This window comes from Giraffa tippelskirchi, chromosome 9 (genome assembly GCF_054371585.1).
Source record: "Giraffa tippelskirchi isolate mGirTip1 chromosome 9, T2T-mGirTip1v1.2.pri, whole genome shotgun sequence".
Lineage (NCBI taxonomy): Eukaryota > Metazoa > Chordata > Mammalia > Artiodactyla > Giraffidae > Giraffa > Giraffa tippelskirchi.
In genome coordinates this window covers 103722189-103738168 of record NC_137283.1, presented here as the reverse complement: position 1 = coordinate 103738168, position 15980 = coordinate 103722189, and the positions used below count along the sequence as shown (strand labels likewise).

At 39.2% G+C, this 15980-nt stretch overlaps 1 long non-coding RNA gene across 3 annotated transcripts in view; it reads right to left on the bottom strand.

Moving 5' to 3' along the window:
- Positions 1-2431: 2431 nt before the first annotated feature.
- LOC145521250 (uncharacterized) overlaps positions 2432-15980 on the bottom strand; it is a 42227-nt gene continuing 28678 nt past the window's right edge. Inside the window, exons 5-9 of one of the 3 annotated variants that reach the window (XR_014065263.1) lie at positions 10439-10531; positions 7424-9467; positions 6068-6320; positions 5450-5565; positions 2432-3813 (exon numbers count right to left, since the gene is read on the bottom strand). This is a non-coding gene — a long non-coding RNA (uncharacterized LOC145521250). The remainder of the gene's footprint in view (positions 3814-5449; positions 5566-6067; positions 6321-7423; positions 9468-10438; positions 10532-15980) is intronic. The other 2 variants (XR_014065265.1, XR_014065264.1) reach the window with 2 other exon arrangements.

The following is a 15980-nucleotide window of genomic DNA, read 5'->3' as shown; positions in this document are numbered from 1 at the left end:
TATGCGGGTCAGTAGTAAGAGATAAACAGTACTTCTTGTTTAAGTTACTGGTTGGTAATTTTATTTGTATCTTTTGGGGAAATGGATCCCAGCTACAATAATACCCCCTACTCTCTCTACACCCCAGACAGATGGGTGTATTCTTTCTTGTTCTATGTCTAAAGAACAAGGCTACTTCCCTGATCAAATTCCAAATTTCTTAGGAAAACAGAAGCTGCAACTAAACCACACCAGTAACTTCCACTCACATGTCAGTTTAAAAACAACTTGGAAAAGGTCAGCCTATTCAACTTCCTTCTATTGTTGAGTTCACCCAGTTCCTGATTATATTACAGTGTGGTGGTGATTTTTAGAGGCAATTCCTTTATCTGTTTCAGCTTTCTAAGCAACATAAATTAGCCAGGAGCGTTCTTTTCATCCTGAATACTTTATGTCTTGGGAAAAGATTCTCTGTGATAAAAGCCATGACCTCCAGTGGCCTTTGCAAGAATGTCTGCGGCACTTGAGTGGAAGCACGTTCAAGATATGAGGTAGAATGGGGCCATAGGAAAGCTCACCAGTGACACAACGAGGCCACTGGTGTGCAGTGACTCTCAATCCAAAGGGCAAAGGCACTCCTGGGCAGTTTAAACACTAACATTTAGACTTCCTGAAAATATGGTTTTAGCCTTCAAACTATGTTTGTGTAGGCTTTTATCATTTTGAAGTCATTAGCTTTGCCCCAATTATCTGAAAATATACATTTGTCCCATGTAATGGTTGAATAAGAATGACGTATAGCAAATTGTTTCTGAGGAAGTTTTTTAGCCTATCTTATGAAAAATTCAGAACACTATATTTTGTTTATGTTGTAATTTTATTGATTTTCTTTTTTACTTTTCGACTACCAATTCTAGTCTGTTTTCTATGCAATCTCTATATTTTAGTTCCCTTAAAAATGCTGTACAGACAATATCTCAGAGTTAAAGTGAAATTCAATGTATTCAACATGAAAAAGGAATAACAAAGGCACCATCTGCAAAACAGACAATCAAACAAAAAAACAGGGTGGGAGCACTCTGGGAGGAGCCAGTGCCAGGATAGGCACACTTAGAGCATCATTTTTTTTTCCACTGATGATGAGTGTGTTCTGTTAGCAAGCCTGTAGTAACACTATAATAAACTTGTAATAACACTGTTTACCAGAATAGTGTTCTGAAGGCAATAAGTTACATGCATCATCAGTGTTTAGAAATCTGGCTACCAGATAAGTAAGCTCAAAGAGGGGATGGGGAGTGGCGACCAGTGGTTAAGAGCAAGGTTCTGCTCTGCTGAATTCTAATGACGTGACCTTGGGTAACCTACTTAGCCTCTTCAGGTTTCTCATCCGTAAAATAACAATAATGGAATTATCTCTTAGGGTTGTTGTGAGGATTAAATGAGCTAATAACATATGTAATAGTACAATATTACAAACAGTGCCTGGTACGGAGCAAGCACTGAGATATCATGGGGAATTCTCTACTCAGTTTTTAAGTTAGATTTGGTTTCCAGGCAAGTCCTTAAAATGGTGAAAGTTTTTTTTTTTTTTTTTAAATATCCTTTTCTAGAGGTGAAAAAAATAAGACCAAAGAGTCTTGAATGCTGTGAAAGGATAGTGAAAGAAGAGAGTGATCATTAAGTATTTTGCTTATACCAATAAGGAAACAGGTTTAACTTATAGCGGGAAAGGCTAGGCTTCAAGTTTGTAGACTTCCTGCACATTGCACTGTAAGATCTTGCTGAATTGGAAATTACAAAGCAAAGCTACCTGATGTCATTTAACAAGGTATTAATAAACTTTGAAGCTTCTCTGTGTCCTTCTAATTGGATATGGAGTATAGCGATTTGACATAAACATATTACTATCTATAGGAAAATAACTGAATTCTGACACTATTAGGGCTGCTTAACAAGGAGAATCAGTTCATCAAGGGAGTTCTGTCAGCAATTCAGTATCTAAGCTCCCTTGGTTAGATTCCAAGACCAATGATAAACATGGGGAGGTTTGCTTTAGAGCAAAGTGTCTATGGTGATGTTTAAGGCCCAGTTATATTCCATTCAAATTATAGTGGAAGGCAAGTGTTAAACACCTAATAATCCATTTAATTTGTTAGCAATCTCAGTTTAAATCATTGTGTAGAAGACCTCCATGGCAAGCTATTTTTATTACATATTTTTGGTTTTTGTGGAATCTGTAAAGTTTTAAAATGTTAAAAATTTTAATATTTACTATTTCATTCTTTTACAGAAAATAGTACAAAACTTAAAACTATTTTCTAAACCCAATTTAGTCCAGAACATATGTTTGAAAGCATTGGTAAAAAAATGACATTTTAAAAAGTAAATGTGAAGAAAATCTAGAGAATAGTTGGAATACCACCTTGTCATAATGATTAAATTTTAGCTCAAAGGGATTGAAAGATCATTTAATTTGCTCACCTATCCTCCTGTTACAGACAGACTGCTTAGTTGCTCAGTCACAATGTGAACAGTCTCCTTGAAATTGTATGACACAGACCTATATGGCCATAGTAGTGCCCTGGTGACAGATAGGAAAACAGAGGTGAAAGCACCTGCCCACAGTTCTGCAGAAACTTGGTTTCTTACTGGCTTCTAGGACACTTTCCAAACTCTTTAGTGTTGAAATGAAAAGAGATCTACTAATTCTAAATTCATATAACATATCAGGATACACCATTTGGTTAAAATCAACAGAGGTAACTAAACTGATCTAAATCTTTACCAACTCATGCTTCACAAGGGACTTAACTTCTTGTAACAGTTGAAAAGTGCACCCACAGGAAGAAGATAGTACAGAGTACATTAGAGTGTACAACAGTGTTAAACTTATTTTTAAAAATTAGCAGTCCCCTCTGGGTAGAAGGTGGGCAGGGAATCACATGGCAGAAGCCCAGGCCTGGGCCCCTTTGGCAGCACAAAGCTCCACTCAGTTGCCAGGTGTGCGGTGCTTTCTGTGGTTTTCCATCTCATCATTTTAATTTTATGGGATTATAGTTTAGGTGGCCTCACAGAAGCAGAGATTCTTAGGAGATTCTATAAAGTATAGACAAGAGAAGTCATTGAGGGAGAGTTGCAGGAGTCATTGGGGGAAATTGGATGCGTATGTAACCCAAGCAAGAATAAGACAAAGACCTTCACTTCTCTGCTGGGGGAAATGCATCTAACTGAGCTGTTATGTCACTCACATCCTCTGAACGTCAAAAGAGACAGATTCACATGTGAATGACACTTTCAGCTTAATATTTTTCCATCCTGTTAAATGATTCAAACCACAGTCATTGTGATTCAATCTTCTTATATTTGCCCTCGAAGGACAGGAAGTATAACTAACTTCTTAGGTATTCCTCACAACATATAGCATATGAAGACAGAGAGGGAAAGACAGAGTTTTATTACATTTATCCTAGGTTATTAAGGGAAAGGAAGGGAGAAAAAGATCCCTAGTTTTCTAGGTTGTTGTTCATTCTTGTAAATAAACCATGTATGTCCCTTCTGATTCGTCAAAGCTAGTTAATTGGGTGTGAGCCTATATTTTCATTTACGGTCCACAAACACTCATTCTTAATCACAACCTACTCCAGTAGAAAAAAACAAAAAAAAACAAAACAAAACAAGCCCCAAGGCTGGCTGGCATTGAAAGTGCTGGCAGACAGAAGTGGTAGTCTGTTGGTAATTTTGTAAGGTTTCTGTGCTGATCACCATTTGGGCAGTGTCCGCAATCACTGATGAGGTGTTCACACACTCACAGCTGCCCTGAGCGCAAGACAACATCTGCACAAAAACAGACAAGGATTATTCTGACAATTAAAAGAGCTGGTTACTGCTAATGCTATTGTTGTGGTTTACTACAAGAATTTCAATTAAATGAAAACCAAATGCAGTTCTCAGAGGCCATATGGTGCAGTGAGGGAAGGGCCCCACTCCTGCAGTCAAGGAGCCCCCCATTCCTACCCTGGCACTGCCAACACCTCGCTGTGAAAGACAATGCTCGGCTGACATGTGCCCAGGCCTAAGCCAGGGTCTTTAGACTTGGAAAGAAAGGACCTGCTGCTTCAGGAACACGCAAAGAAACTGAGAAAAATAAAGCCCATCTTAGAGAAGAACAGACATACCAGAAAGAACAGAAAGGAAGGACCAGGCTCAAAGAGAAAACTACTGAGGTTGGTGCCAAGTAAGGTAATAATAATTTTTATTATTTAGTGCCTAGACTATGCCAGGCCCTTAAAAATGTTCTTCATAAATTTACTGGAATTTGAAATGAGTAGACCACAACCCTTCTAAACTTCATTCATGTATGTCACTCAGCAGTTGCATTGCGATGTCAAGGGACCAGGTACTTTTTAAATATTATTTCTAACTTATAAAACAAGCTTTAACCAGAAAGTATAGTTGTGTTTATTGAAGAAACTGAGACTTGGAGAGGTTGAGTTCCCTGGGACCGCACAGCTGGTGCATGGCGCCATTTCTCCTTCCCTGTTATGAGGGATTTGGGCAAAGCCTGCAGATGACTCAAACTGCCCAGGGTAACAGGGGCCTGGGGACTGGGGAGATTCCTGTCCTGCATTAGAGTCTAAGATGTTCTCACTCCATGGCAAACTGCTCTCTAGACCTTAAAGGGCTCACAGTGAGAGGAGGGCTATAACAGGAAAGAAGAGAGGATGAAAAGCAGGACTCTGAGAGAAGAAAGGAAAAAGGTAGAAAGAAAAGTATAAGAAAGTGAGAAATGAAAGGGAAAAGCTAAGTGGGATCATCATAATAAAAAGTATCTGGACAAGGATTCTATTTTTTTCTGCAAATTAATAAAACATCTATTCCCTATGTTTTGACCCCAGACGCTGGGGCCTGTTTGCTCCAGATGCAACAACTGCTTCAAAGAGAGGCTTAGACTGGGAGCAAGTGACTTTGCCAAGTTGAGGAAAATCAAAATGGACAGGCTACACGGCAGAAAGCACTTTTTTAAAAAGAGATAGATCTACTCTATACGTTTATTTTGACAAGTTCATATCATATCATATCAAGTTTATATCATAACATTATTATAACCTTGATACCAGATGTATTATAAAATTGCATGTAAAACAGGTGTTTAATCACAGGGGGCCCACAGAACAATTCTAGGATGTTAAACTATTTGAAGAGAAGTGGGATGAGCGTGGTTGTGGTGATGGTGTGTGTCTGATTATCTTCTGTTTGCCACCAACAGGGTCAGATTCGTCCATCTACTCACAAAGACTTGCAAATGGGATAAGTGAATGTAGAATAATAGATTATGATAATAATAATAATAACAACTAATATTTAGGAAAGCCATTCTTTCTTAGCATAGTCTTCCCTAGTCAATGTACTTAAAATTGTACCCCTGACATTCTCTCCTCTCTCTCCATTTCTTTTTTTCAGTAGCACTTACCTTATTTATTATTTCCTGTCTCCCTTCAGAGAAGGTAAACTCCCTGGGGCTGGGGTTGCTGTTCTGTTCACTGCTGTCTCTCCGGGGCTGGGTTTGAAGCCTGCACATAACAGGACCTGGGAAGTATTAGTTGAATGTATGCATGAACAAATCAGCGCTGTGTTTCAAGTATACTTTTGCTTTAAATTCATAATCTTACTTGATTGTCATATAATTCTAAGGTAGGAAGTGAGTCTTCATAGAATTTGAATTAGTTGCCCAAAGTCTCCCAGGTAGGAACTATCAGGACAGAGCTTGAGCAAGGCTTCCTGATTCCAAAATCCTTAAACAACTACACTATGGAATGATAGCATATGTATGCGTGTGTCTTTAATCCCTGCAGTTAGATTGTTAAGACTTTCTCATTTAAAAACTCAGTTGTATTCAACCAAAAGATGATGACAAGACAAAATGCAACAGCTAAATGATATAAATAAATGTTTAGTTTTCTCCAGGCCTTTCTGCTAAAATGGTAATTGCTTGTGGGAGTGAAAAAAAAACCCATAAATTTTACCATCAGTGAAATTCTTTCTTCACATTTTTTTCATAATATGTTACACAAATAAAAATCCAACTTACCATTTTCCCTTAAACTAAATATGTAGGCATCATATTTTTTCAGAGTGCTATATAGCATGTCTTGCATCTTGCATTATTAATCCTTGTTCATCACGCCCTTTAGAATAAGAGAATATTTGATTTTCATTTCCCTTCAGACCAACTATTTTCAGCTCTCTGCTCTTAACTCCTTTCAAAGTCAGGAGACACTAAAAGTATGTCCACTTTGGATTCTGAGATGGTGTCGAGCATTCCTGGGCAACACACTGGAGACCTAGGAGTAGAGAAATGGAAACAGTGAAGTGCAAAATACAGCATGTTTGAGTTATGATGGTGGTGTCAATAGGGTAGTTATTTAAGTTTTTCATTTTCCTTTCTAGTCTTTCAAGCTGAATTTAAATTTTCCATGTATGAATTTCGCCCTGAAATTAGAGGAAACATTAAGACACCATTCAGAGCCAAGAGAACTAGATTCAAATCCTAGTTCTGCCACTGGCTTGCTCTGTGGCCTTGAACAAGTCAGAATTCATTTCGTCAGCTGCAAAGTAAAGAATTGTGCCAGGATGCTTCTGTGAACGTCATAATTAGACAGAACATGTGAAGGACTCTGCAAACTTGAAAACACTTTACAAATGTTAACATTTCACTCAAGAAATTTTTATTACACACTGGATAGAATAAAAAAGGAAAGTTGAAGTGACATTTTAAAAAATGTATTGCCTTATACTATAATGCAGATACAGTACACTTCATATTTATGGCCATTTCAGTAAAAAGAAAAACTTATTTGTCAAAACTAATATACATAAAACAAAACAGAGCTATTATACTATTTTCTCTATGGAAAAGTGAGATCTGAGTAGCAAGAAGTAATTTTTTTCTAGATATATTTCTTATTTATTTTTGTATTACACTTTCATTGAATAGATAATATATATGGCTTAAAAACTAGAAGTTCAAAAATATATGCAACAAAAAGTATCCTTCCCATCTTTGTCCCCAAATTGTCCAGTTTCTACACCCATCCAATAGGTAACCTCTGCTTGAGTGTCTCATATGTCATTTTAGACTATCTTTATAAATATGCAAGCTTTAGATTTCTTTTTTTTTTGCAACAGCATGAGCTTCTTTTGGTTTAGGATGGCAGGAAAGATGATAGGAACTAACCCTTCTAACAATGACATAATAACATTCCCAGGGTGGCATGTGCCTTAGTGTATCAGACAGGAGAGGGCTGGAGTTAGAGATCACAGAAAAACAAAGTGAAAGAGTAAAATGAAAAGGATAACAGGAAGAAGGCAGGAATCTATTTTGTTTCTATCCAGGGAAAGGGTCCCAGTCCAGAGGTGCCAGGAAGTGACTGATGGATGTGCTCACCTGCAAAGAGGCTCCCATCTTAGTCCAGGCTGAGGCATTACACATCTTAGGTGCCCTAAACATGCGTCACACGGCTCACAGTGAAGGCCCAAGGTCAGCAGGGTGGTGTGAGGCTACTGGGCCATGTCCATTGACCAGAGGGCCAGGAGAGCAAGTGCTGCTTCTGGCAGAAATGTTTCTTCTGGGTAGAACTCAGCAGTCCATCTGGGGCCTTAGACTGGAGAAAGGTCTATAGCGACCCCTAAATGAGAGGTTATATCTGCTACAGCTGCATTTTCGAGGAGCCTGCTGAGGGTGAACACCCTGAGCAGTGCAGAACCCGGGTGTTCAGGCGTCCATTTCCATCACTTTGCAATGTGCACTTGGAAACACTTGGCCTAATGAGTATCCTCTGAGGTCAGCCTTCAGCTAATTAAATTGGTCTTTGATATTCTGAGTTGACATACTTTGTCAGAAAATTCTTGGAATTTAGGAAGATTTGTTTATAAATGGTTGGCTTGATTTTTTTTTTTAACATTGTATTTTATAAACACACATACACAAACTATTTCTTGCAAAACAGCAGTGAATTGGAAGGCAGATTTATGTCTGTGATGTGTGGTTCTTCCCATCAGCCTTCAGCTATTCCAAAATAATTCAAGAAATCTAGTTTGAATTTCAAAGTTGTTTCTAAACCTGTTTTTGCTTCATTTTGTTATCTTAAAAATTCTCTTAACTTTCCTTGATTTTTTCCTGTGTAATTGTTTTCATGTGCTTCTATTTCCTTAAATCTGCAAAGTAATACTCAGAAATCTCCATGTAGTTGATCAGTCCCAGAAGAGCCACTCAACAGTAAATGCCTTAGAGTCACGGCTTTGTGTTTTCTCTTCTTTTCTTTCTTCATTAATTTTATACTGAGCTTCACTGTGTGTCCTCACCAAAAAAAATGGATGACGGGACAGATGCCATTGACGTTCAACTTGTTTGTATCTATCAAAGCTATTTTAGGATTTAAATAATTAGTTCTATGAGTCAGACGTATGCAGAAGAAGAAAGAAAAATGCTAAAGGGTGTGCTACATAGTGATAATTTTAAAGTTTATGATGTTTTAGCAAAACAAAACTTGAACAGAATCTCAAATGTGATTCTTCCTTGTCTCTGAATTGTTGATCAAATACTCCATTTATGTGCAAAGTGATGTCAACATAACAAAAGTCATTGCAGCATGATTTTTCTAGCAAAAGATTAGAAAAACTTAAACATCTCTAGGAGACTGTTTAACAAATTATGGTACATCAGTAAAACAAAATAGATTAGATAGTTGAAAAATATATATATAACAATGTCCAAAATACACTGTTGAGAGAAAATTCCAGGTATCTACTATGCTCCAGATATTCTGCAGGGTCTTGAAGAAGTGGAAGAAAGGTTTTTGTGATCTAGAGGATGTTATGGTTTACTGGAGAGATGCAAAATCAGGGTGAGCGAGATATGAGGGTGGTGCAATGGAAGGATTAATAACCCTTCTGGGAAAAGGGAAAAGGCTGGGTCACTGTCTTAGTCAGTTCAAGCTGCAATAACAAAAATACCATAGACTGGATGACTTAAACAACAGAGATCGATATTCTCTTGGTTCTGCAGGCTGGGAAGTCAAAGCACCAGTGGATTAGGTTCTGTTGAGAGCCTTCTTAATGGTTTCCTCATTTGGTGGAGGGGAAAAAGAACATTTGCTGGCTTCTCTTCTTATAGAAGTGCTAATCTTATTAGTGAGGGCTCTGCTCTCATGACCTAATCGTCTGTCAAAGGTTCCACCTCTTCGGGAGTTAGGATTTCAACACAGGAATTTTGGAGGGACACAAACACTCTGTCTACAAGGTTTCATGAAGCAGAGGATCCTTGAGTTGGATCTGGAAGAGTGAGAGGCACACCAGATTGGCAAAGTGAGGAAGGACTTGGTCACAGAGGTGCTGAATGGCAGGTCTGGTAGATTTGTGGGTTGGAGGTGCACACATGTTTAGAGAGCGTGGTGTTGAGTGCAGCTTTCTGTTGCCTCAATGGTTCAAAGCTGCAAAACAAAGCCACAGGTGCCTATAACCCCTGTCCTAGACCAGCTGTGAAGGATGGGAGAGCTCATTCATCACAGGTTTTTTGCATTAATTTCTATTTTTTATAGAATTCCACTAAGATATTATTTTTTCCTGATTACTGCATTTTAGGGGTACCTCATTAAATTTCGTGCAGAGGGGAGTGCCTCCTTCTCCTCACCCATCTTGCTTGCTCCAGGGTATGTTTTACCTTAAGCTCTATACTAATGATTATATAACAATAGGACCTGCTTCTCCTTAACAGGAACCTTCTGACCAATCTTGTTATCTTAAGACTCACCTTGTGGGAGTGGGTCTGGTAAGACCTTTCTATTGTTAGTAACCAATTGAAAAAGTATATAAAGCCCCATCCCAGCTAGTGAGTGGGGCACTCTCTGTCCCCTTGTGGTGTCTATGTCAGAAGCTTTCTCTATCCCCTTTTCACTGGAGTAAAACTCTGCTACACAAAAGCTCTGAGTGATCAAGCCTTGTCTCTAGTCTCGGATTGAAAATCTCTCCTCCGAGGCCACGAATCTGACACCACTGACCATAAGCTGTCAGCCCCGCCTCTGAGACAATAATCACTGGGCAGGGAGGCACCCACTCCACACCTCCGGGAATTTCCTCCTTCTAACCCCTTCTCCCTTCAGGCTACACTCAGTAACTGAGAGAGGGGTGCTAAGGAGAGAAAAGCCAGCTAGGCTTGCCCACCTCATTCCCTGGAGACTTCTAAGCTTACAGCAGGGCTTAGCCAAAGGAGAGGTAAAACCCTAAGTGTGAACTGTCATTGTTGTTCAGTCATTAAGCCATGTCTCACTCTTTGTGACCCCAGGGACTGTACCATGCCAGGCTTTCCTGTCCTTCATCCTCTCCCGAAGTTTGCTCAAACTCATGTCCATTGAGTCAGTGATGCCATCCAACCATCTCATCTTCTGTCATCCTCTTCTCCTACCTTCAATCTTTCCCAGCATCAGGGTCTTTTCCAATGAGTCGACTCTTCGCATCCGGTGGCCAAAGTATTGGAGCTTCAGCTTCAGCGTCAGTTCTTTCAACGAATAAATAAAAAGAAAAAGCCTGGATTTTTTTTTTTTTCTTTTCCTCTTTCTTTCTCTTCCCATGACCATGAGAAACCTGGACATTTTATTTATTGAAAGGAGGTTCTGCTTGTGTCTGAACGTATGTGAGCTTCCAGAAAGACCTCAAGCTCAGTTGTGGGGAGTAAGCTGCCTGGACAGCCTCTCACTGCTGAGCTGACAGGCTCCACCTCAGCCTTCTAGCCTCTGCTCAGTGGTCCCATAAGGGATTAAGGCGGTGGCCAGGGACTTGATCATTTTCCACTCACCCCGACCACTTTAACAAGCAGTCTTTGCCGCTGCCGAGGTCCCAGTGGGGGTAGAGAGAACTTTTAGACCTATTTCCTGGTCTGACCACCTCGCTTCCATCTCTTTCCCCTGCTCACTTCGCTCCTGACCCATGGCTCCCTCGGTGTCTAGCACCTCAGGGATGCTGTTACCTCAGTGCCCGGGACTCACTGTTCTCTGCATGGCATTCTGTCCCTGGAGGTCTGCATGTTGACAGAATCATAAGTCTCCTTAGCCAAGGCCTTTTCCAAGCTCTCTTTTTAAAAATGATAAATATTCCCCCCTCTGCCTGCCCACTCCTGCACTTCCTGCTCAGTCCTGTTTATTTTGTTCCTCAACACATACATCTCTAACTTCTATTATGTTGATCATCTTTTTCCATTAGAATATAAGCTTCATGAAGGCAAGAACTTGCTCATTTTGCTTCTGGGCTTTCCAGTTCTCAGAGTGGGGCCTGGGGCTGTATAAGCATCCAATAAACACCAGAACAGAAGTACTTCAAAGTACCTGAAGTTCAGATGTTCAGAAACACCAAAATTGATTATAAGTTAAACTTTCCATCAGGTATTTGTTATTATGTAAACACTCCTATAAGCCCCAGTTCTTCATAAACTCTGTGTTTATGGAATCACTCAACATAAATACTGGTATTAAACACATGCCTTGTGCGCACACCGGGTGAGCCCACTTGGAGCACCTGCCACGTGACTGCTCAGCGTGGTTCCCCAGTCGGTGAGTAGCACTGTTTCCCTTGCATCTACAATCTCAGTTCAGAGTGTTTTCATTTCTCCATGGACACCAAATGTTCAAGTTGGCTCTAAAAATACTTTTGTTTATTTTCCTTCCAAATTAGTTAAACAACTGAGATGTTACAAGTTTTTCTTTCCTTCTCTTAGTTATCTAATTCTTTTCAAGAACATGACCCTCAAGGCTAGTACACATAAAATATTGTTATAAAGACCATTGATTTCACTCATGAAATCACATTGGCATTTCACTCGGAGTGTTGAAAACACTGTTGAAGAACTGTTGTGGCAGAAATCTTACTCTGTGGGGTGAATTCATCTGTCATTTACATTCTGATTCTAAGCACTCAAGAAAGTCATGTAATAGTTTATATATTTTATATTAGATATATTATATATTACATGCCATATATACATATGTATTTAGATATATTATTCTATATGTCATATGATAGGTTAAAAAGTGTTTTATTATGGAAAGTTTCAAATATATATAAAGTAGACAAAATCATATAAGGAATGCCACAGAGGATGATGATGGTTGGATGGCATCATTGACTCAATGGGCATGAGTCTGAGCAAACTCGGGAGATAGTGAAGGACAAGGAAGCCTGGGATGCTGCAGTCCATAGGGTCGCAAAGAGTCAGACACAACTGAGCAACTGAACAACAACAATGTACTTGTCACCTAGCTTTCATAATTATCAACTCCTATTCCTATTTCAACATAATTGTTGACTCCATAATCCTATTTCATCTATATGTTCATGTACTTTCTCTTCTCCAGATTATTTTGAAGAAAATTCCAAGTATCACATTATTTCATATGTAAATACTTAAGTCTATATATATAAAAGACAAGGCCTCTTATAAGATAATTATAAACCTTTAAACAAATTTAATTCCTGAAGACCAAAGGGAAATTATTGATAATCAAATTTTAACATTGGGGAAATCACAGTTTTACTGAATTTTTTTGTTTGTTATCTATATTAAGTTTTTAAAAAATTGGACAAACATCATTTTGCACAAACCATGTAATGTCTGACTAGAAGTGTCTAAACAGGGGTAATTATCATAACTTCTATGAAAATAAAAACATAGAAGCATCAGATAAATATTTAAGCATCAGATTAAAATTTCTTTAATCTTCTGATTTCATCTTAGGATGAAAATATATCTTACATTCCATATATGTATTCCTACTTCATTAGGCACAGGCTTGAGAAAAGACGTGGTAAAAGAAACAGCCACGACAAGTATTCCTTGGCTCACTGCTGTTTCCCTAGTTCTTATAGATGCCATACGTCTGGCATATAGTAGAGGTTCAATAGATACCTATTGAATGAATAAATTACTTTAGCAATGTAAGTTAAGGATTGCATGTCATAGTTGAAACTCTTTAATAAAAAGTCCAAACCACTGGAGGGTGGCAGTACTGCTAGGTCTAACTGGATGTCTACTCCAGCAAACGGCAGCCTAGATGCCTTCCTCTCCTTTTTCCTCCTTTCTCTTTGTTCTCTCCTCTTTTTTCTTCCAGCAATTTCATATGATCTAGCTCCTCATTTACATTGTCCTAGTCTTTGAAATCTTTAATGTGTTGCCTGACTTGGTATTTCACATTCATTTTCTTTTTTAAAAGAATTTATTTACTTATTTTTGGCTGTGCCAGGTCTTCGTTGCTGATGAGAACTTTCCCTAGTTGTGGAGAATGGGGGTTACCCTCTAGTTGCAGAGTGCAGGCTACTCATTGCGGTGGCTCCTCTTGTTGCAGAGCACAGACTCAATCATTGTAATGCATGGGCTTAGCTGCTCTGTGGCATGTGGGATCCTTCTGGACCAGGGATAGAACCCGTGCCTCCTGCACTGGCAGGCAGACTTCTCACCACTGAGCCACCAGGGAAGACCTTACATTCATTTTCTTATTTAAAAACAGTTGACAATAAAAAAAAAGTTGAAAATAACAAGAAATTGTCACCAGTTTCTTCCTATCAAAAGTGGAGGCAATAGTTTGATGTAATTTTCTCTCAGAATAATGAATTGGAAATCCATGAACTTTAGCTGGCTAGTTACTTTCTTTTCCTAACTGCTTATCCTGTGGACCCTGGGTTTGTTTAGTTACCCCCACAATTGAGTAAACCGATTCTCTTTCTATATACATACATATCCTAAGAATATTCTATATCCCTTCTACTTTTTTTTTATAATATTTATTTATTTGGCTGCCTTAGGTCTTAGTTGCTGCATTTGGGATATTCATTGTGTCATGTGATTTCTTTCTTTGTGTTGCACAGACTCTCTAGTTGTGGCTCACGGGGCTTTAGTAGTTGCTCCGTGGCATGTGGCAGCTTAGTTTCCCAACCAGGGATCAAACCCACAACCCCTGCATTGCAAGGCATATTCTTAACCACTGGAGCACCAGGGAAGTCTCCTCTTCTCCTTGTCAACCTCTAGCTATCCTATGACCCTCCACAGTCTAGCTCGGATACCATAATACTGTTAAGTCTAAAAATAATGGAAATTTAGCCCAAGTCATTTAGTTGTCCCAATATCAGCGTCTTCATAACTAATATTTTCTAGCAAATGGGATCTCTATTCATTCTTTAAATAATTCCCTTGCAGGCAGTTGTCTCACTTGTAGGATCTCTTCTTCTTTAATCTCTAGTCCTAACTGCTGCTGGTTGGGTTTCTCTAACATGCACTTGACCATGTCACCCTCTGGCTTAAAAAACCATCAGTGATTTTCCAGAACCCATTAAGCACAACCAAGACCTCCTGACATGGTACATACATTCACTCTGTTTTTGTTTTAATCTTCCCGTGTCACTGTTCATCTACTCTGCTTCTTGTGCCCTCACATCCCAACTCTTGCACTTCTTAAAGTGTTCCTTCCCAGAGCCAAGGAAGTGATTATTTGAAAGAAATCACCAGCTGCTAAAAGACACGTTTGTGAGCCAAACTGCTGTCAGTAAGGTAAAGATCAAAATAAACATCTTTCTGAGAAGTCTTTTACATTATCTATGTAATCTTAATGAATCGAATAACTATGATGGTGTGGTCAGTCACCCAGAGCTAGATATTCTGGAGTGTGAAGTCAAGTGGGCCTTAAGAAGCACTGTTGTTAATAAAGCTAATGGATGTGATGGAATTCCAGTAGAGCTATTCAAAACCCTGAAGGATGATGATATCGAAGTGTTGCACTCAATATATCCACAAATCTGGAAGACCCAGCAGTGGCCACAGGACTAGTAAAGGTCAATCCTCAGTCCAGTTCCCAAGAAAGGTAGTATCAAAGAATGTGCTAACCATCAGACAATTGCACTCATCTCCCATGCTAGTAAGGTCATGCTTAAAATCTTGTATGCTAGGCTTCAACAGTATGTAAAGCAAGAACTCCCAGACATCAACTGGCTTTAGAAAAGGCAAAGGAACCAGAGATCAAACTGCCAACATTTGCTGGATCATAGAGAAAGCAAAGGAATTCCAAAAAAACACCTACCTCTGTTTCATCGACTAAGCGAAGGCCTTTGACTGTGTGGATCATGACAAACTTTGGAAAGCTCTTAAGGAAATGGGAATACCAGACCATCTTACCTGTCTCCTGAGAAATCTGTATGTGGGTCAAGAAACAACAGTTAAAACCCTGCATGGAACAATGATTGGTTCAGGACTGAGAAAGGAGTACAACAGGGCTGTCTGCTGTCACCCTGTTTGTTTAACCTATATGCTAAGCACTTCATGAGAAATGCCCAGCTGGACAAGTTACAAGCTGGAATCAAGATAGGCAGGAGAAACATCAATAATCTCATATATGCAGATGATACCACTCTAATGGCATAAAGCGAAGAGGAACTAGTCTCTTGATGAGGGTGAAGGAGGAGAGTGAAAGAGCCAGCTTAAAACTAAATATTAAAAAAACTAAGATCATGACATCCAGTCCCATTACTGCATGGCAAATAGAGATAAGGTGGAAGTAGTGACAGATTTCCTCTTCTTGGGCTCCAAAATTACTGTGGATAGTGACTGCAGCCACAAAATCAGATGATTGCTTCTTGGCAGGAAAGTGATGACAAACCTAGAGAGTGTGTGTTGAAAAGCAGAGACAGTACTTTGCTGACAAAGGTCTGTATAGTCAAGGCTATGGTCTTCCCAATAGTCAAATACGGTTGTGAGAGCTGGACTATAAAGAAGGCAGAACACCAAAGAATTGATGCCTTCAAGCTATGGTGCTGGAGAAGACTCCTGAAAGTCCCTTGAATAGAAAGGAAATCAAACCAGTCAGTCTTAAGAACTGATGCTGAAACTGAAACTCCAGTCACCTGATGCGAATAGCCGACTCACTGGAGAAGTCCCTGATGCTGGGAAAGATTGAGGGCAGAAGAAGAAG